This window comes from Maniola jurtina, chromosome 23 (genome assembly GCF_905333055.1).
Source record: "Maniola jurtina chromosome 23, ilManJurt1.1, whole genome shotgun sequence".
In the NCBI taxonomy this organism is placed as follows: Eukaryota; Metazoa; Arthropoda; class Insecta; order Lepidoptera; family Nymphalidae; genus Maniola; species Maniola jurtina.
This window is the reverse complement of record NC_060051.1, coordinates 6,872,606-6,895,944: the sequence shown is the minus strand read 5'-3', so window position 1 is coordinate 6,895,944 and position 23,339 is coordinate 6,872,606. Positions and strand designations below refer to the sequence as shown.

Here is a 23,339-nt window from a genome sequence, read left to right as displayed (position 1 = left end):
TTTCTAGAAATTAACTATTGTAGCTACAGTGTAAACTAAATAAACAAGTTAGATTAAACGTCGGATAACATCGATACAGTATTAGAGGAGAGGCTAAAAATACACCCGCCATTAGATGAACAAGCCCAGTTAAAAGCAGATCAAAGATGTGTAAATATTTTGGCCATTATTAGAATATCTGTTAACATAGTTTCGTGAAATCTAGACACTTTCGACAAAAATTTTAGTTAGGCAACTTCTTCATTAATTTAGTTCAGTCATTTTATCATCATCATCATTAAAAGTAACAGCCTGGGCGTGTTTGGAACCCTCGTTGCTTTAGTTTTAAGTTTACAAAATTAATTATCACCATTTACAAATCTAACAATTCTGACCATAGAAAGGTGTACAATAGTACCTACTTTGAGTAAATGATTTTGCGTTTTTGAGTTTTAAGTAATGACTAGTAGTTATTTCACGCAACTTTATTGATATTCAAGCAAAAACATGAGATTTAAACAAATCAAATAATTTACTTCCTGATCGTAAATTGTAGGAAACATGTTTAATCCTATCTCTATTTTTGCATTAGGTACATTATTGAAGTAGAAGTTTTAGCACGCAACTTTGTTCAGTTTCAATAAACCTGCTCTTTGGAAGCCTAACTCTATTTTCGAATATTCAAAGGTTGGTCAAATGGTCAAAGGTCGTTTATATATTGTAAATGTCACTCTGCCTCTATAGGGCTTCTGACAGTATAAGTTTTGCAAAAGTTAAGTTACTAGTCAGTTGCCTCTGAGTAAAATATTTCTATGACTCTCATAGAAATATTTTACTCCCACTCGATTTGAAGCTTATTTCGTTTTATAACAACATTTTGTATTGTAGATGATGGGTGGTATATACCACGATTCATTTGTTTTTAACAGCCGAAATTTCGACTCAGTTGCAAGAGTCGTGGTAACTTTTACGGTACCCGTTATCACCCTACAATAACCAACTTTCAACCCATATTTAGGCCCAATTAAGGAGTGGAAACCCCAAAAATAGCGAAACGTGTATTTCTTCATTTTAACCGGAAGCCCAAATACCAATTTTCAAGGATATAAAAATGACGGACAGATGTTAACTTTCACACCCTATTTAACTCACTTATTAGTAGAATTTCCAAAAATCTATTCTACGTCATATTATAAAAGGACCTAGGTATACTGTTTTTAAAGCTTCGTAATGCAGCGCTTTAGAGTATAGATCAGTCAGTCAAAACGACTCTTTATATGTATGGATTTCGTAGCACGAATAATCAAATATCCGACAAAGTTTGCTATAATTTACAAAAAAATATTGTAATATAGGTACGTCAAGCGAAGCGAGGCTAAGGAAAAAAAAACGTCTCGCCCGCTTGCACAATGCTGACAAGGTCGCAAAATAGTATTCATCTAACTAATCTACGGTAGTTAATTATAGTTAATCGCTACGAAATATAAGTTAACTATAGCTTCAGAGTTATAAATTACATTAATTAATAGTTTAGGGAGTGACAAGTAGGAAGTTGAGAACGATTTTAACCAGCGCACAGCTCAAGCTACTGGACGGATCTGGCTAAAATTCAACATGCAGATAGCTATTATGACGTAGACATCACCTAGGAAAGGATGTTTGAAAATTCAACCCCTAAGGGGTAAAATAGGTATTTGAAATTGACGTAGCCCACGCGGATGAACTCGCGAGAATAAGCTAGTACGAGTAGTTATTATAACTGATAGGTAAGGTCTTTCAAAAGGACGGACCACAGTCCGAAAGTAGAGTGAAAAAGTTTGCTATTGAATAGCTTACGTCAACTGATGGCTCGGCTATTATGACTTGAGAATTGAATGCGAGATGTGAACCCAATACGAAATAAAACTTTTATTGGAGTTTCACTAACCGCAAAATGGCAGAATGGAATATAATGATTGGTCCGACTATGAATAAAGGTCAGTTGGAGAAAAAGGTTTTTTTATTAACGTAGAGGTATTTTTAGATTTCAATACGGGTGCAGCTTTACCAAGACTTTATATAACAAGATGATGCATAAATGAGACCACTGAAAATGGACTCTCGGGCTGAGATCTGACTTAGCTCAGACTTTATTTAAATTTACTTAAACGAGACAGATTGAGGTAGGCATAACTAAACGTTTCAAAAATGAACGTTTTCTTTCTTTCTGTCTTTCTTTTCTCTTACAGTCTTTCTGTTACAGTAGAGGTCAGTGTGTCAGACTTATAAATCTGTCTCGTTTTAATTGTGCCTTTAGACTGAGCAAAGTCAAAGTATGTATCTCAGCGTTGAAGTGGCTTCAGTTACCTACTTTAGAAAAATCTGACGTAATCAAGAAGACTCGAGGTCAAAGACTTTTAGCGTTCAATCTAGTCTGGAGGCTTTCTCTGCGATCTGTTACTGCATTATCATATTTTATCAGATGCAGAAAGTTTTTTTATTTTTTTATTCGAATTTACGAATTTTGGAAGACAGTGAAATTGAAAAACAATAAGTCAGAACACAGAACCCTAACGTTAACAGGTACGGGACCCTAAAAACCGATAGACTTTGGAGACCAAAGGGACCTAAAATTGGATTACTTGTACATTTGCATTTGTAATTTAAATTATTTATAATTCCGTTCTAGAGTATTGAAATACCAATCCGATAAAGTCACTCACAAACAGGTTACGTAATTAAACAAAGTCGATTATGTCAACAATCGATCCAACGCGAGTTATTTTTCTCGATTGCCATTCGATTGTATGCAAAATCGTAAATATTGGCAATCGACCAAATATCATGTCACTCTTCTATCCTATAAAATCGACATGATTTTCTGGTTGAATACCAGGTTTTATTGTTAGTCTATTCTGGCATTTAGTAGCTACAGCTAATAATAGCTACCTACCTGCCGATTGTCTATAACGTATCAAACTCAATTATCCAATAAATTTTCATACTCCATACTAATATTATAAATGCGAAAGAAAATAAAAATCTTTTCACGACGCATCTATTTGATGGATTTTGACGGTACAGATAGCTTGCTTCCCAGAGGTAGGCAAAATCTACTTTTTATCCCAGAAAATCACACCTTTCCAAATTTTGCGCACCTATGGGCGATGTGCCTTCAATTTACTGTATTCGACCATTTTTTTTCAGTGCATAATCATTTAAATGGTACCTAATGGTTTTTTTTATTCCGTTACAACGTTACAAGGTAGCCCTGGACATTTCACCTGGTGGTAAGTGATGATGCAGTCTAGGTGTAAGCGAACTAACTTGAAAAGGGTATGGCAATTTTTATTAAACCCGATACCCCTTATCGGTTTCCACACGGCATCGTACCTGAACGCTAAATCGATCAGTAACATGACTGTCGGGTAGGGTGGTAACTAGCCACGGCCGTAGCCTCCCAGCAGACAAAACATGTTCGTTAACATGTTCCATAATATGAAAAGGCCTGGTAATGATGTCACTTAGGAACTTCAGATGAACATCTGTTAGATGCCCACTGTATCAGAATGCATCAAAACAGTGTCATTGTTAACAAGATACTTGCGTGTCACACAACTCAATAGCCTCACCGCAATACAGTCCATTCATATCTAGTTAACTGAAGGGGACATCTATAGACATCTATTGTTGTCGTGGAGACAATTTATTTATGAGAGATGATTCATAGAACCTTTAAACGGAACTATGTATATTGTATAACTAAGAGTGCAAAAGCCAAGATAAAGTTAGGTGTTAATAAGTGTCCGAAATTAATGAAGTGCTAAAACTAAGGATTAGCACTTATTACATACTAGCTGATCTGATACCCGCGACTTCGTTCGCGTGGATGTAGGTTTTTAAAATTCCCGTGGAAACTCTTTGATTTTCCGGGATAAAAAGTAGGCTATGTGCTAATCCAGGGTATAATCTATCTCCATTCTAAATTTCAGTAGTAGTAGTTTTTGCGTGAAGGAGTAACAAACATCCATCCATACATACAAACTTACATACACACACACACATACAAACTTTCTCCTTTATAATATTAGTGTGACATTAAGCATTCGTGCCGCTCCCAAACCAAAAATAAAGATGTACCTGCAATGTACATAGCTGGATATAACTAGGATGTACCCAAAATATTCACAAATTTTGCAAAAAATCCTAGAAATTATATCAGCGGTACTTTACCAAACCTAAAGCAATTTTATAAGGTTCAAATAAACAAGTTTATATTGAGAAACACATCTAGATCACAATGAAAATTATATCGACATTTTAAATCGATCATGTGGTGGTGGTTGTTGGTGGTAAAACTTATATGTATTTACTTAATGTTATATCATCTACTTGTAGGAAGTCTTGAACTAGTTTATTGGCTTTTCTTCTTCCTGTCGGCACATCTTCTTCGATTTGCTTCTGTCATCCGTCAACGCACTATCCACACCTTTTACACGCATATCCTCTTTCATGCAATCTTTTTTCCTCTTTTGTCCTTTATCACACTATCCACATGCATATTATTTTATCATTGGCTATGAGAACGTCTCAATCATTCCCAAGATATTGGTCCATTGAAAGTCATATCACTCCCTAATAGATCCAAACGTTTTGTCGTGTACATTGCTACTTAGCGTGTCAAGCAATTCAATTCAATAAGTATGACTGGTGTGCGCGATCCAATAAGCCCGTTCATATTGAGTTAACTACGAGTAAAAGGGGACGTGTAGATCTGCACTTAGGTACAGCTGTGAATTGAATTTCTATGACCTATGACATTTCAGTGATCACTCAAAGTAGATCTTTATTGACTCTACAAAATATTATATCCATTGTTTAAATATTTTTTATTAAAAAAAACATGTCAGCACAATATTGCGAATTTCTAGCCTTTGAGATGTAGAATGACATTGACTTACTAAGTCAATGTCTAAGGGCAAGTATTTACAAGAAGCATTTTATCCTAATTACATGGATTATTGTCACCTTAAGATTTTATACTGAAGAAATTACGACGAAGGCTAAGAATAATACAATAAATAGGCTTATTTATTTACAATTTTATAAATGATCATTAATATAATCTTAGTAACAATTTTATAAAGAGAGACGTCATTATGATGAAGGTTAGAAATAATGAAATAAACAGCCTTAAGAAAGGTGATATTTTAGGTCATAATAATTATTATCAATTCTTGGAAATCCAGAATCGGAATAACCTTTTCTAAATAACAATAGACTTGGCGAACAAATGAGGACTACAAAAGAACTTATACTTTACTTAAATAAGTACTGAAGTGAAAATATCGTTTGAGTCAATTTAAGTTCCTACTAAGGTAGTATTTTACTTTGGAAGGGTTTTCTTGGTAGGGAAAGAAATAATATGCATGAATTGGATACTATCTATTCCTCTCTACATTTTATTACAAACTAGATTGTGTTAAAATGAGTTCATAAATCCTTTTGAGAATCTGTCGTTTTGAGAATCTGTCCTTATGCGAACAATCCGTCATAAAGTATTACGCAAGATATATGCAAAACGTATTCAAACTTGATCTGATGTCCTTGCTAAAGCAAATATCCTTAGCTCATATATAATGGCTATATCTTGGCTAAGGCAATCAGCTGGGACCTTGTCAAGCATTGTTTAGCGATAACATTGTTTCAGACTTAATTATAGCACTTTAATTACTCAGTCTACTGATGGGGGTGAGATGATTAATTTGAAAATATTGACATAAATAGAAGAATCTTCTGCAAGAATCTTATGTTAATTGTCTTATCTGAAACTAGTTTATGCTTGCGGTGCAAATTTCAAACCCCTATTTTACCGCCTTAGCGGTTGAATTTTCAAAAATCCTTTCTTAACGAATGTATACGACATAATAGCTATCTGCATGCCAAACAGCCCGATCCGTCCAGTAGTTTGAAATGCGCGTTTGATATAGTCTAGTCAGTAAATCAGCCAGTCAGCTTTTCCATTTATATATTTAGATTTAAACAATCATAAAAATATGATACTTTTCTAATTCCTAATCCCCTTCAACCATGCCTTTTTGTTCGTTGACTTTATTTGATTTCTAAACAAGTGTAAATTAAAAATTTTCAACACCCCCGACAAATCATTTTCAAATAAATAATTATGTATATCTAGGTAACGTCCATCTTGACAGCTTGACATTTGTCAATTGACACTTGAATATTATAAACCTAAGGGTTATCTAACCTTCTTTTCTACAAGAAAACTAGAAAATAGCTGATAACTTTTAAACGGCTGAACCAATTTTTTTGGATTATAGCTAAGAACACTCTCGATCAAGCCACCTTTCAAACAAAAAAAGTAAATTAAAATCGGTTAATTCGTTTAGGCGCTACGATGCCACAGACAGATACACAGATACAGAGACACACAGATACACACGTCAAACTTATAACACCCCTCTTTTTGGGTCGGGGGTTAAAAACAATAGCTTTCGCTTAATTTTTTTCATTTTCTATTCTATGTTTTGAATGATACAGGTACGCTTAAAGTACAATAACTTCTTACAAGCGATTTTTTGCTAATTCGACTCAACTCCCACGACAATCTTTAATTTGTTTCGTGCATGCGTCACAGTAGTTACTAGGCAGATAGTATTATGACTAATCTATGACGCTTCAATGTTATTGCAAGACATGCATTATAAGAAAGCTTAGAGTTAATGAGAGGGCAATGGAGAGAGCTATGCTTTGAATTTCTCTACGTGATTAAATCTGTAAGAGAACCAGAGTAACCGACGTAACTCAACGGGTTGCGAAGCTGAAGTGGCAAATGGCAATGGGCCGGGCACATAAGTTCGAAAAAACCGATAGACGTTAGCTGATTTTGTTGTGGGTTCTTCTCAGGCGTTAGGAACCATTATTATTTATTACCAAAAAGTGTACAATGTTACCTATTTTTAACCCCCGACCCAAAAAGAGGGGTGTTATAAGTTTGATGTATGCATCTGTCTGTGGCATCGTAGCTCCTAAACTAATGAACAAATTTTTATTTTGTTTTTTTTGTTTTGTTTGAAAGGCGGCTTGATCGGGAGTATTCCTAGCTATAATCCAAGAAAATCGATTCAGCCGTTTGAAAGTTATCAGCTCTTTTCTAGTTACTGTAACCTTCACTTGACAATGTAAGTAAATCATACAAACCTGTATTATAGCCCTAGTTAAAAACGATGCTCTTAAGAGATTAAAGCACGCAAGAATGTAGTTTAGCAAGTAGCGTGTTGTATGAAAATAAATCTGCCTGCAATGAAGTAGTACATTTCCGCGAACTGTTGGCAGGTGTGTACTGTAGCCCGTAGTCATTGTGTATATTATGTTGTCAACCCACGTCCTGTTAAAGCTCATCATCCTCGACATATTTTTAGGTAAAATGACATACAAGCGGCGTGTGGAACGTAACAACAGAAGTTACGACTCTGTTTGCAAAGGAAAGAAATATCATAGATTAGGTTTACTTAAAAAAACATTGAGAAATTGTTTAATTTTCGAAAATGAGAAATAAAACTTGTTGGAGGGGAAATATACACAAAAACATAAGTATTGTTTCATAAAGTTACGACTTTCTTGCTGGAACTTATTATATGTAGATTTTTGAACAACGCTAAATAGATAATTTTTATTTATTAAATCCGGTATATGTAGCGAAATTTGTGGTAGAAAAATCGTGACAATATAGCTATCTTACTTTAAAAATTGAAACACATTTTTTTTTAAATGATGTAACCACAAATTCGCGGTTTTCAGATTTATTCCTGTACTTGTGCTATAATACCTGCCTACCTATTAAATTTCATGATTCTAGGTCAACGGGAAGTACCCTTTAGGTTTCTTGACAGACAGACAGACAACAAAGTGATCCTATAAGGGTTCCGTTTTTCCTTTTGAGGTACGGAACCCTAAAAATGACCTTTACGTGACCCGTACTTGCCGTTTTCTTAAGCCGTAAAGAAAAACAAGAAAATACATCTCCGAGCTGTAAAAGGCTCACGAAGTATATGCCTATAACGCAGCCCTAAACTGCAAATGGAATGAAATAAACTTCCGTTCCCCAGGGAGTGGTTAGGGGCTTGTTACAGCTCACATTATAATGAATGAACGCCACTTGGAGAAGACATCTGAATTTCACGGGTTTATTCCCTCATTCTTCTTGCGCGCCGCAATTTTTTGCTCCTCTTGTTTTTAATGTGCCTTAAAATAATACTGAAATGCTTTTTCAAGGCTCTCTGCGTGTAGAAGTAAAACAATTGTTTTTCTTTCTTGATTTTTACCAAACACAAGCTAACTACTCGTCACATCGCTATCTGAAAACATAAAAGGAAAGCTGACTGACTAACTAATCTATGAATGCACAGTTCAAATTATTATTATTGGAGGCATCAGGCTAAAATTTGGCATGCAGCTCTTATGATGTACATATCCGCTAAGAAAGGATCTTTGAAAATTCAAACCCTAAGAGGTACAAGTGTTAATTAAAAATTTATTACACCCCGACAAGTGAAAGTTACAGTAACTAGAAAAGACCTGATAACTTTCAAACAGCTGAACCGATTTTCTTGGATAATAGCTAAAGAACATTCTCGATCAAGCCACCTTTCAAACAAAAAAAGTAAATTAAAATCGGTTCATTAGTTTAGGAGCTACGAAGCTACAGACAGATACACAAATAGGTTTTTATTTGTGTAGTACACGCGGACGAAGTCGCGGGCATAAGCTAGTAATATTATAAATGCGAAAGTGTGTTTGTTTGTCCTTCAATCACGCCGCAACGGAGCAACGGATTGGCGTGTTTTTCTGCGTGGTTATAGTTAAGGACATGGAGAGTGACATAGGCTTCTTTTTATCCCGGAAAATCAAAGAGTTCCCACAAGATACCTAAATCCACGCGGACGAAGTCGCGGGCGTCAGCTAGTATTTAATAAAACGGGTCAATAACACGTTATCAGCGTATTTAAGTTAGTTACTTAACATTTCTTGAACTAAATACAATTCATTAAATGGACTGCTTTTGTTTCTTGTTATTTTAATTATTCCTCGGTTTTCATTTCCAAAATTGTTGAACCTTTTATACGCGGCTCCCGGTTGATTTTATCAAACTTTTTTCGTTGTTGTTATATGACTTCTCTTAACCGCTATTTTTATCCTGAAGGCTTTTTTCGGGCTATTTTCCATGCTCGTTTTCATGTACCACAATTTATTAGCTTTTACAAAACGTAGCATCCCTTGTTTGTCAGCTTGATTTTTCTTCCCCGTATGACCTTTCAGCCTCTCTACCTAGGTATATCTATCTAGATTCTAGGTATACCTAGATTTCCTGGGTGCAGTGGAGAGCCTGTGAACTTATTAGTTAGGTTCCGCAATTGAGACACGACAGAACACGAAGTAATGCCACGCAGTTCCGTGCTCACCTTGGACGACATGGGGTTATTTTAGTCCGTGCGAGTCGGACACACCATGCTAGCCGGCAGAAGTCCGTAGGGATTTTTTCCTCCCCCGAAGAAAAAAATAGAGTCAATAATTATGAATTCCCAAAGTATAAAGTTTTCAAATTGGCTCAGGTCTGATCTAGTGGGCGACTGGTCGTGGCTACTCGTAGTAGCTAGCTAGCTTCCATCATTGACTGCACACCACCAGGTTGCGTTGCCTTTAAACTAGCTTTAACTTTAAAGGCTAACTTCTCATCATTTTTTTTATTTTAAAACCAATGATGAGACCTAGGTGAGAATGCGCTTGCCTAGAAGATGCCTATTCATTTGTGCCTCTGTCTTGAAAATATTGTTTAGGTTATCCATGGCAGGAAACCTACACCTTAGCGGTTCGTATCAGACAGATTATCAAGTGAAAAATAAAAATTTATAACACCCCCAACAAGTGAAGGTTACAGTAACTAGAAAAGAGCTGATAACTTTCAAACGGTTGAACCGATTTTCTTGGATTATAGCTAAGAACACTTTCGATCAAGCCAAGCCACCTTTCAAACAAAAAAAAAACTAAATTAAAATTGGTTCATTAGTTTAAGAGCTACGATGCCACAGACAGATATACCGATACACACGTCAAACTTATAACACCCCTCTTTTTGGGTCGGGGGTTAAAAACGAAACGTTTATCGAAAAAAAAATCTTTTTCTGACCAGTATTTATTAGCGTAAGTTCAAAATAACGTATAACAAACTCGCAGTCTCTGGAGAGCGGTTAGGATGCTTGTTACGTGGGTCTCGTATGATGAATGGTCGCCACATGAATAAGGTTCCCATCCTTTCAATGTTTCCTGAGACCTCCCTCGACAGGAGCGATTTCGCAGTTTTTTATGTGTGGCAATTTTTTATCCCTTTTTACCCGACTGCGGCACAGCCAAAAGAAAGCGTTATGATTTTAGCAGTCTATGTATGTATGTGTGTATGTTTGTATCCAGATTCTGTGAGTTCCACCGTAGCGCCTAAACTACAGGGCCGATTTAGATGAATGAGGTGTCAATCGATTCGTCGTTAAGGTCCGGGTGACATAGGCTACATTTTATATGAAAAAAATTGACCTAACGAATGTTACATGAAAAAAGTGGGGGTCTCCAAAATTTTTTTTTGCTAGTATCGAGTTGCGTGTCAAATGAAAGAGGAGAAAATTCTGAGTTCGTAAATATAAATGTACTACAACATTAAAATATACCAAGCGACAGAATAACAATTTTACTATAATATTTCAGCGTTTATTAAGACGATCGCAGTCGGGTTTTAGTTTTCAACTTTATCTTGTTAAATCCAGGGCTTTCATTGAATTCTATCCCTATCGCGATATTTGTATGGCTTTACCACTATGTTGTCGTTTTCTAGCCACGATGATATTAATAAAATTTTAACAGGATTTTTTAACTATCTTTCTTGTCAGTCTCTTTGTTTGTTTGTCTGTTCGGCAAAAATTTTGTAATCGATTTTTTTTAACTTTAACTTTACCTTTGTTCAATTTTTATTATTATACTTGCCTTCTTACCGCGAGTAAAGTCTCGGCAAAAGCCAGTGTATAATAAAAATGTGCTTAGTTACTCATAATTTATTTTGATCACCACAATTATAGAGATTTTTTTTAACTTTAACTTTGTTCAATTTTTATTATTATACTTGCCTTCTTACCGCGAGTAAAGTCCCGGCAAAAGCCAGTGTATAGTAAAAATGTGCTTAGTTACTCATAATTTATTTTGATCACCACAATTATAGAGATATTCACAAATGATACTACGAAGAAAAAACTTTGCTTGTTTGCAGCACAAAAGGCGGTTTTATCTCTTAATTACGAGTTCTTCCAGACAACTTTAATAAGGTCAAAGAGCAAGTATTAATAAATATAAACTCAGTCAAAATAATGACTTTTCTTAATAATATTCGTATCCGAATTTCAGCCATGGAGACCACTCTCAACTCCAACGGGACCCTATTAATAAGACTCCAAGTTAGCTAGTTTTTCGTGCTTGTCGCAGTTTGAGCAGTGAAGTCGAATTACGAATGACAGAACTGCATTCAGTGATGCCGGCTTAGTTTGACGTTCCATTTTTTGAAGTGGCCACATTTTAAAGAATGACCGATTGTAATTAACAAGTGTAAATTAAAAATTTATAACACCTCCGACAAGTGAAGGTTACAGTAACTAGAAAAGAGCTGATAACTTTCAAACGGCTGAACCGATTTTCTTGGATTATAGCTAAGAACACTCTCGATCAAGCCACCTTTCAAACAAAAAAACTAAATTAAAATCGGTTCATTAGTTTAGGCGCTACGGTGCCACAGTCAGATACACAGATACACACGTCAAACTTATATAACACCCCTCTTTTTGGGTCGGGGGTTAAAAATATATACTAAAGTTTAAAAAAGAAGCTGCTTTGTGCTAGAAAAAAATAATCCTACAAATAATAAACGAAAGTACGGAACACCGCAACTAAAATTAGCAACACCCATGACCCAGTTACCAGACGATGGCAACCAAATGACCCGCATGGGTTATTTAAACTGAATGGGGCGTCACAAATATAAACAATTCGTTAGTTAATAGTTTACTGAACAACAATGTTGCCAAGTTTACAAATTGTGTAATCTGCATTTACTAACAGATCCAGATTATTGCTTCTAGTAATGCTCTACATTATCTAATAGAATATATTTTTGATGTTCTACTATTCAAGTACCTACAGTAGTAAATATCCGCACTTGACTAGCGTGATTGGGAATAGCCAAAATCCTTTTTACCTGACTACGGATAAGCCAAAAGGAAGGGTTATGATTTTAGCCCTCTATGTGCGTATGTAAGGGGGTAAAATGGGTATTTTAAATTTGTATAGTCGACGTGGACGAACGAAGGCATAAACCAGTTAGCCATAAGATTTTTAAATAAATTGTAACAGTTTGATTTAACTCCTAAGGAGGTAAAATAGGAATTTGTTTGTATAGTCCACGTCGAGTCGTAGGCATAAGATGTTTAAATAAGTTGTATCAGTTTATCAGTTTGATGTACCTACCTACTCGTAACATTAAAAGAATTCGCCGGATCATTTTGCGTAGGTATTCCAAGTACGCCCAAATCGCGCAGGTCAAGGCGCTCTTCAACGCTCACGTTGTCTTTTACGAGGCGGGCACGGCCATCTTTGCATACCTAAGGTTTTATGAGAAACTACGGGAAGTTTTACCGCTTCCCAACGGAGAATTTCTGCTGTTGAAGGCATTCCTTCCGTGCATTTACAAATTTCTTGACTTCCTTTTTACGCTTGAGATTTATTTCTATTTTAAGACTTTCACTGTCTATCTCTAAGTGGTCCTTTATTTAGACGATAGGTTTTGTTGCATTCATTGCCGTGACTGCGTACTACGCGATGTATGCATGAATATCTGAATCTCCATTGCTCCATCAATCTTCGTCACTCATTAGTCCTGACTAGTTTACGGAATTGGCTGATACAGAACTAGTTATCATGTAATGGTGGATCATTTTGCGTAGGTATTCATAGCGGATTCCAAGTACGCCCAAATCGCGCAGATCAACGCTCACGTTATCTTTTACGAGACGGACACGGCTATCTGTGCATACCTAAGGGTTTTATGAGAAACTATAGGAAGTTTTACCGCTTCCCAACGGAGAATTTCTGCTGTTGAAGGCATTCCTTCCGTGCATTTACAAATTCCTTGACTTCCTGTTTAAGCTTAAGATTTATTTCTATTTCAAGACTTTCACTGCTTACCTCTAAGGGACTTCCTTACCTCCATAAGGGCGCCTTCAAATTGGCTGAAAAGTGCCGCTGCATCGCTGACTGCATCTTCATTATACGATCAACCCTCATTTCTGAGCACGGGTATCCTCTCAGAGTGAGAAGGGCCTTCAAGTTTTTATCCATCCCAAAATCGCCCAAGCAATGCGTCTAAAAAACTTTCACTCCAATTTTAAAACACCTTTACAATTCGAAGCTTTCTAAATGAAAAACAAGCAACTATTGAGTATATTAGTTTCGGATTTAAAAGTTACATTTTTTCTAGATATAAGCAGATTTCCATATTCGGATGATATCCGGCCATATTTGCATACTTAAAGATTTTCGGTGAAACTACCTACTTAAGTTTCGACTGCCTGCCATTAGGGAATATTGTGGAAGACATTTTCCTTCTGCATATTTACGAATTTCTACGTCGGTATTCGTCCTTATTTCTGTGATACTTTCCTTAAGTGTTTGCAAATCCTGTAGGATTTAATTCTGTTTTGAGTTTCCTATTGTGCAGAATCAATTTTAAATAAAGTAAGTAACAATTTCTCATTATCCCACTTTGAGAAACAGTCTCTCCTGATTCATTTGCGAGAGGAATTCCGCGTTTTGTGGTAATTATAATATACTTAACAAAGTGGAACAGGTGATTAGGTTTGTCTAGCTTCATCATCAACATCATCCCATTGCCGGCTCACTACTAAGAACTCACACATCTTTCATAATGAGAAGGTTTTAGGACATTAAAGCAAATGTTTTTTTTTTATTTTTTATGGAGACACACAGTATTAACAAGAAACAAAAGGTAACACAAATACAAAGCACACACACCACAACAGTCTCCAACGAAAAGTTATCACAAAATTAAAACACACAATAGCCGGGTATAAGAAGGTACATAGGAAAAGAACAGAAAATAGGTAAATTACATAAATAATAAAGCAAAAGCAAAAACAAAAACGAAACAAAACTGACTAGTGAAGCTAGTCAGTTTTGGATATAATGTCCCTAATTACAGATTTATATTTATGAAGAGAGAGATGAAAAATATCGTAATTTGAAAATTGCTGAAAATTGCTTATACCTATTTATTTGTTTAAAATGCTCATAACTCCGAAATGTTAAAAGTGCGTGCCCAGGATTGAACCCCGGACTCCTGAACAGAAAGCCGAAGCTTTAGGTCTCTACTTACTCTTTTCCTTTATCGGGGTTAGCATTATGAATTTTGAATCGCGAGTTATATTTTCCCATTTTGTACTTCAGATGCATTTCATTTATGTAATTGCGATGGGATGCCAAGATACTGGTACTCTTTTCCTTTTTTGGATTGCAAAAAGAGCTCTTCAGAAATTATTTTATTTTAAACGTAGAAAAGCTCTAAATGAATTGGTTACCATTTTTGAAATCTTTCGAATACTGCTTTACATTTAATTATGTGTGGTCAGACATTAAAAACCGGTCAAGTGCAAGTTAGACTCACACACGAAGGGTTCCGTAGCATCGTACAAGAAATAACACTTTTTAATTATTTTATGATGTAACCTTCTTGGTTGTTGGATTTTTCCTTTACTTGTGCTACAAAACATTCCTTCCTGCCTAATTTCATGAATCATGATTCTAGGTCCACGGGAATTACCCTAAAGGTTGATTCGCTTGACAAGTCTTGATAGGCAGACAGACGACTAAGTGATCCTGTAAGGGTTCCTTTTTTTCTGTGGAGTTACGGAACCCTAAATATATGTACCTACTTACTTAACTACTTCATCTGTGTTTCTTTATGTGGAATCTGTAATTAAATGTGAGTCAAGGTACACCAATTTCATCTGATCTTTTCGATACCGGTATTCAACTGAATGTTCTTGCGAAATTATCGAAGTATTTATTGCTATATTTACTAGATGGTTTACGGAAAGGCATTTACGTAACTTGTGCTAAAAGTATTTACTCGTCCACTGCTGGGTATAAGTCTCTTGTAGGGATTTCCAAATGCCACGATCTTGCGCCGCTGCCTGAATCCAACGGCTTCCTGCGACTGGTTTGATTTCGCCCTTCCACCTAGTGGGGGGTCTTCCAACGCTGCGCTTTCCGGCGCGAGGTCGCCATTCTATCACCTTGGACCTCAACGTCTATCGGTTTTTCGTATTATGACTACTATGTGCCCTGTCCATTGCCACTTTAGCTTCACAACCCGTTGAGCTATGTCGGTTACTTTGCTTCTCCTACGGACCTCCTCATATCTAATTCTATTTTATTATCAAGTAGGTATTTATTATTTTGTATATCTATTTTTACTTTAGTTCGATAAGGTTCAATAGATATTCGAATTGTACATATTCATCTAGACATTAATGCAGATGGTGACAATAAACTACAGTAGTTCAATAGAAAAGCTATCTATTCTATATCATCCGCGTCAGACTGAAGCCTGATATAAAAATCTGTTCAAAGACGTATCTACTATCTATCCACTCACAAGCTTATCATATGAGACTGATAGCTGCAGTAAATGGTTTCTATAAATAAATCCTTTTCGGTAAGAATTTATCTCCGAAGCTAAGCTAAACCATATTATGTAACTAGACACCGAACCAAGTACCAAAAACTTTTACCTTTTGGAGTTATTTTATAAAGCATTTCCAGATTTTGCAAAGTCGATTCGGAAGTGCTTCCATTTTAATTTAATGAAACTACTAGTAGTAATGAGTACTAGGAACTCATAGAAAGGTAAGAGGTGCAAGAGTGGTTGGGGTAACCTTGATGCAGCAGCTGAGCCGGCCGCGTCTGCCCGGGCTGACGTTCGATTTTCACTTGGAGCATCAGCGCGCCCTTCTCGCCCGGGTGGGCGTGGTCTGCGGGCCGGTCAATAGCACGGCACCGCGCATCTCGCTCCCACTCCATCGGAATGCATATCGGCGTCTCGCTCCCCCTGGGGATGATTGAAACGTCTGATGCCGCAGGCGCCCCGCGCTCCCCCTCATCAAGGACGTTCAGTGAATCCGTCCCTCTCTGCCGCGATAGCACGTGTCCCCGTTACTATTTCATAATATAATGTGTGCCCCCCTGGTGCCGCGCGAAAATTCTCTAGCAATTATGACTCAAGTGCCTGATGAATTAGGTGACCAATTTGCGTGAAAGGATTGTTGAGCTGCAAGCTGTGAATATGCTAAGCTTTAGTGGACATTTCGGTTCTGCTCGGTGTGCAGTGATATGGAGATAAGAGGAGTTTCTGGGAACATCACGTTGCATTTTCCGTCCTCACTCTCTTGCCTTACTAGTGCTCTCCATATTTTCACAGGTATGTTTAATTATTACTTAATCATCATTCATTATGCCTGCTTTATTCTTAAAATACTGATTCGTGCGTAATTATTCATTATTACTTTCCTACCTAAAAGATTTTAAGTAAATTCTACAGCACGAATTACACTTGTTAAATTTTAACACAAATATGGCTTGTTCAAAAAACTGGTTCGTGTTAACCTAAAAATAAGACCGGTACAGTATATAACCTAAAGATTTGTCATAACCAAAGAATGTACATATTGAATTTGCTGATTAACGCCTACGTCCTTAATAGAATATTCCTCCAGGCTGACTTCGTGACATTTGCAAATGAATCAAATATAGGGCGTGTCGAAGTTCTTGCAAAATGTATTTCTTCCATTGTACATCGATTTTTCATACGTATTTTCAGACTGTCTGTTGCCATGTTGCCTTAGGGCTTGCACCAGATAGGAACATGGTCCTCGAGTTAGAAGGCGTACTTTTGAATTCCTGATGCGCCTCTGAACTATGGTGTTCAGGGACAACTCATTGGTCCCATAACAATGTACCTACAGATTGTAGTTTTAGTTAGTGAGAGTATCGCATAACCTCTGTGCCGCTCCAGGCACAGTGGTATCTATTACGGATTTTACAAAAAAAGGACCTTCTTTTTCTATTTTTTACAACATAGGCTTGAGTTTGACTACAATTACACCAAACAGTAGGAGATGATGCAGCCTAAGGTAAAGAAATGCCTAGAATGAGCATGCTTTTGAAGGTACCAATATTATAGCTTGCCGGAAAACGGGAGCCGGAAAGGCATTTTTATTTCGCGAAACAGCAGTAGTGTATGTTCCACTTTTTACGGAAAAGTTGCCCACAAAATGTCACTGCAGCATCATTATATTTCCATAGACGCCGCCTGGTCGACGCCGGTTGTCTAGACGCGAAATAATTATATCGAGCCAAGAGAGGCGGGTTCAGATGTGAGTCACCCAAATTTGTCTTAGGATCGATGTGTATTCCGTCCATTTGTTGAAGAAGGTCAGAGAGTAATCGAATATGGCCTAGTGTTTGCTTTGGGCACTGCCGAATACGATATGGTGTTTTTTGTATTGATTTCTGTAATTCTGTACTACGATTGTGGTTTTGCGGTCTGTTTTGGATATTGAAAGGAGCGTTTCAGATAGTAATTGACTTAAAATGTACCTATAGTGAGATGTGTAGACTAGCGATCAACTGACCAATCGACAAACGTCCACTGCTGAGCATACGTCGCTTACAAAGATTTCCCCAGAACTTGCTCGCCGTTTGTGTCCAGCAATTTCCTGCGACACTTGCTTTACTAGATGATAAGTAGGTCATAATCAACCCATGTAACCCTTTATCGTATAGATATATGTCTATCTATTTACTTTACCTACTGTTTTACGATAAGGATTGTAATGAAGATTTTTAGTATACCTACTTACTAATTGATTATTACAAGGTAATCTTTCCTACTGAGTACTAAATAATACTAAGTATATATTAACTATATAAGTAGATATTTTGCTTATCTCTTGTATCACGCCTGGTGGGCTACCTTTAGTTTAGTACTTTTTTGAAATTTGTTTTCGTTTTGAAAGTAGAAACGTAAGCTTTATTTTCTGCTTCATAATTTTCTTAAGTAACTGGCTCATTAGCATTGTTATAATGTTCCGTTAATTAATAAGTACACCTTAATTCCACATCAAAACATCGAATAAAATCTTCTAAAAGCCTGAAACATGGTAAAGGTAGTTAGTCCCTTAAAGGGATCAAGAGCAATACATACACTGTATGTAAATTGTAGAGTTACAGTGCTTTATTACGTAAGTTCAGCAAGTACAAGTTAGTCTAACTACATTAATGGATATGTCGCTAACTTGGTTAAGTTTACATAACCTATGTTTATAACCAGATATGGCGAGTTCTAGTAAACGGATTGTAAATGCTCTCTCGGTTCAGTGGTGTTAAAGAATTACATACAGTTCTCGTATAATATCTTATGATAGAGTTAGGTAAGTTTTACCATTAACTGTTTTGAGTTCAACTTAGATAAAAGGTGAACTCTCTTTAGTGTCTGGATTCGTTCTACTTATTCTCCTGTCTTAGCTTTTCAAATGATCCTTTCTGTCAATAATATTTATTATTATCCATCCAAAATTTCCAGAAGTGAGTCAGCGATAAGTTGATGACGACAAAAATTTACTTCGTGACAAAAGGTAACAGAAAGACACACTTTATGATATTAGTGATATTTATTAATATGAGATTAATGACTTTAAAGTTGAACTCGACGTTAAAACTTAATTGAAAAAGCAAGCTTGATCCCAATTAAGTATCAGAATACTAAATGGATTAATCTTCTCACAGCTAACCACCAGGATATCTACAAACGGAAGCAGAATCTTACATAATTAATTTTCTTCACTTTGTTGAAATAGCATGAGTTGCAGACTATTCATATACATACATAATATAAAAGAAGAAGCTGACTGACTGACTGCCTGTATGTCTCATATATCAACGCACAGCTCAAACTACTGGGCTAATCGAGCTGTTTGGCTTGCAGATAGCTATAAAGTAATATGACATAAATATCCAGTAAGAAAGGATTTTTTGGTAAGAAAAGATATTTCGGTAAGAAAATTTAAGCCTGGGTTAAAATAGGAGTTAGAAATTAGTCAACGCGGATGAAGTCGCGGGCATAACCTACATGCATTTAGTACATGAATCACTTATTTACAGAAATCATTTGTTGCAAATACAAGTTAAGGAAAATTGCCACAATTCTATATTTAATTTAGAGGAGGTGATAGCCTAGTGGTTAAGATTTCGTCTCAGCATCCTATTCAGGGGGTCTGATGTTCGTAATAGTTTTTATTTATCGTGCAAAATGTCGGAAAAAATACTCGAGTACGGATCCCTCGGTGCGCGAGTCTGACTCACACCTAGCCTGTTTTTAAATGAAGCTTCGAAACTTTGGAACTCCGGACTTAAAGTATTAAAACTCGACTCCGGAGCTGAATAATAGATATCTATACTAATATTATAAAGAGGAAACCTTTGTATTTTCGTATTTTTGTATGTTTGTATTGAATAGGCTCAAAAACTACTGGACCGATTTCAAAATTTCTTTTACCATTACTTAGAGGGATTCTTCCGAATCCGTATAGGCTATATTTTATCCCGGAAAATAGATAGGATTTTTCGTGGTAGTGAAAATTGTGGAGTAAGGCGTCGAAAAAACTGCCGTACATTAACGATTCTCGCGAACGCTGCCTAAATGTTTAGAGATGTATGGTTGACTTCTATAGAAAAGTTGTAGAACTCAATAATGCCTACAAAAAAGTCCGCGATAGTATAAACCAAACATTTATATTTTAGCCATTATAACCACTTTTCCATAGAATAAAAGTAAATGTCCACCCGTGCGAAGCCGGGGCGGGTCGCTAGTAATAGAATAGTCTGATTTTCAAGGCCCAGACCGTTAAGGCAAACCCTTTAGAGAATCTATACGTCCAGCTGTGGACTTCCAGTACATGAGACGAGGATTGATTCGATCTGCAGTGTTGAGTCGATTCACATTAAATACTTAAATACATAGACATGACATTTAAAATGACATCATCGCTTGAACCTGATTCACAATTCACACAAGCGCCAGCGTCGTGTGCGGGTGCATATTCATGAATACAAGCAGCAAGTAACACGTCCAAACGAAGACACGTCTAAAAAATTATCCAAGGCGCAGCTAGACAGTACTCACTGATAAAATCGTTGCTATGATATCCATACCAATATTGTAAATGCAATAGTGTGTCTGTCTGTCTGTCTGCTAGCTTTTAGAGCCCCAACAGTTTAACCGATTTTGATGAAATTTGATACAGAGTTAGCTTACATCCCGGAGATGGACATGGCTACTTTTCATCCCGGAAAATCAAAAAGCTCCCACGGGATTTTTAAAAACCCCAAATTCACGCGGACGAAGTCGCGGACCTCAACTAGTTTCACATAATATCTTTGTGAAATATTAAGACTCCTTTTTCTAAGGCCCGGTTTCTAAGCGGATCGGAGTGGAGATGGACCAATCAGTTTATTGATAGATGACGTAATCATTTTTTCATGACATCTATCAATTCTGATAGGTCTGCTAAACACATTTCCGCCCATCTCCGCTTTGGTGAATACCCGAAGTTTCAATATTTTAGAGATACACCAGGAAATCGATACATCGTGAGTTCGGATGTCAATCATAGGACTAAAATGTCGTGCCCATATTTTCTAACCTAAGATTTGTCCTGTGTTAAAATGCGAATTATTATTCTACTAATGTAATTAAAAATGTTAACCATGCCATAAATTAAGTATATTTTTCAAATCAAATATATCACAAATTCACTCTTTTTTCGCTGACCTCGATATATTTTTTCGCCTTTGTGGTCTTGTACTTTGGCATTGTGAAGCCACTATACCTCGTTAGAAGCTGCGTTACTTTTTGGTAAGCAACGTCATTCACACAACTATCATAAACAGCTAGGAAGATAAAACCACCCACAATTGTTGATATTTGCATGACATCTCGAAATGTTTCTTTTGATTTAACGCAACATTGTTTTATACTGACCTGGCAAAGAGATCTATCTATTCATGAAAACGAATACTGCCAACTTGCCTCAAAGTTGATGCACGTATAATATTGCTTGAATATCCGTATTGAAAGTTGAAAATACTAATTATTTGTTCACGAACACATTTTAATTTTTTTTTTGTGATAACACAAATTCATGGTTTTCGGATTTTTTCCTCTTACGTGTACTTTAAGACCTACCTACCTGCCAAATTTCATGATTTTAGGCCAACAAAAAGTACCCTATGGGTTTTTTGACATACACGTCATCCTATACGGGTCCTTTTTTCCTTTTGAGTTACGGAACCCTAAAAATAGCCCAGGCATTTTTTCTTAAAGATTACTCCGTTTGCCACTATTACCTTATTAAATCTCGCGCGGGGTATAAGGTACATTTAGTAAGATAGTCGCAAATGTATCCTTTGACTAAAATGGAGACATTAAAATAACATCATGGCATCTCGTTCCGAAGTGATTCATGCATAACACGAACCAGCATCGTTTGTAGAATAAGTACCACAGATACCTACATAGCCACGTACAACGTCACTCACGGCAGTAGAGACATGAAAGATAAAACGCCCACGGTTGTGGATGTCTGTGTGATATTCCTAAACGTTTCCTTGATTGATCCCAACGTATTGTTTGGGAGATGTTTGGTAGCTACACTTTCAAACAGATCTACGTCATACGAGAGCACCGCCACCTGCTGGAGTTTAAACAGGTGAATCAGTGGATGTAACAAGAAAATCTTCAAAATAAAGTTGTTGATGTTTTTTCCAGTGAATTTCTGTTTGGAGTAACATCTTGGAAGATTGTATTTAAATTATTAAGAAAAATCAAGGACCGATCCTTAAGCATGGCATGAGCTCTAATGTTATGTTAGTCAAATATTTGGATTCAAGTTCGTCGTCAAAAAAAGCTTCTTCTCTTGTAAGTAAAATTCTCTTAAATCGGCTGCAGGCATCGGCTGCAATTTCATTTGAATCACAGTTATGTATTACATTATTCGAGCTTATTTGTCTGCGTGGATTTATGTTTCTTAAAGATCCCGTTGCAATTTCTTAAAATCCTTTCTTTTTGGACACCTAGAACAACTGTTCAAGGATATTCTTCAAATTTCAAATCTACGTCCATCGATTCAAGCTGTGCTTTGTCTGTCACAGTACTGATTTTTAACGGAAAGATTACTTGATGTGTTAACGTGTTGGTTGCTTATTTTTTTATTCGTTTCGTCAGTTTAGTACTTCTTTTTCCGGAAGCAAGATCGTAAAAGGAAGTATCACGTTTGATACTATCATAACTAATTGATCCGCCTTCCCATTACCAGATAGGTACTTTTTGGACAATTTCAAGGTTCTTCACCATATAACTATAGTATCTTTCTCTTTGCTAATTTAACGTTCTACTGCCAAGTTAGACTCCAACATATAGATTACATAAAATATGATACGTGTAGTTTCAGTATTGCTACGTACGGCTAAATTCATATCTGGACGAAACACAATATCGTTATGCTTTAGTATTGTAGGTATGAAACTCAGCACAGATGGGTTCGTCTCGTTTACCTTATTTTACTGTCCTTGTATTATGCAACTTCCTTACGTTTCGTCCCGACACGTATATTAGTTTAGGCTTACATCAAGTACCCTGTAATACCTACATGTAAGTAATAATCATTCTTATCAGTATATTAAAGATTTAATATTAATACCAGTGACAGTAGATTTTTAGTATGTCTGCAGAGATTACATAACTCGTATTTGCCTATTTGTATATTGTCGCATATACGCCAGTCTCACTATCTTTGAAATGTTATATCTTGATAACTGGTAAATACTTAATTGTGATAAAAAATAATAGGCAAGGTTAAATTATTATAATTAACGAATCTGATAGAGACACTCGTGTTTTAGGGGATATTGTTATTAATATTGATTATATTAATAGTGTGAAGTGAGTGATCCAAATAATACAGCCACTGTTGATAAATTGATCGATAATTTTGAAGTTCACAGTGATTAAAGTTGTTCAATAGATCCTTCACATTGTAAGTCAAGAGAAACTCCGTGTAAGTAAATGGTCAAAATATGATTTTTATGTTTTATAGAAAAACTGTAATATTCTACTAGTTGTTTGCGTGCGACTTCAT

At 36.2% G+C, this 23,339-nt stretch overlaps 1 protein-coding gene across 17 annotated transcripts in view; it reads left to right on the top strand.

Moving 5' to 3' along the window:
* Window positions 1-23,339, top strand: part of LOC123877396 (plasma membrane calcium-transporting ATPase 3) — a 251,475-nt gene that overhangs the window by 95,105 nt on the left and 133,031 nt on the right. Inside the window, exon 1 of one of the 17 annotated variants that reach the window (XM_045924144.1) lies at window positions 16,266-16,564. The exons of the other annotated variants lie outside the window; for them this stretch is intronic. The gene's annotated coding sequence lies outside the window, so the exon portion shown is untranslated. Of the gene's footprint in view, window positions 1-16,265; window positions 16,565-23,339 lie in introns of those variants that run through there. 17 annotated transcript variants of the gene reach the window in all.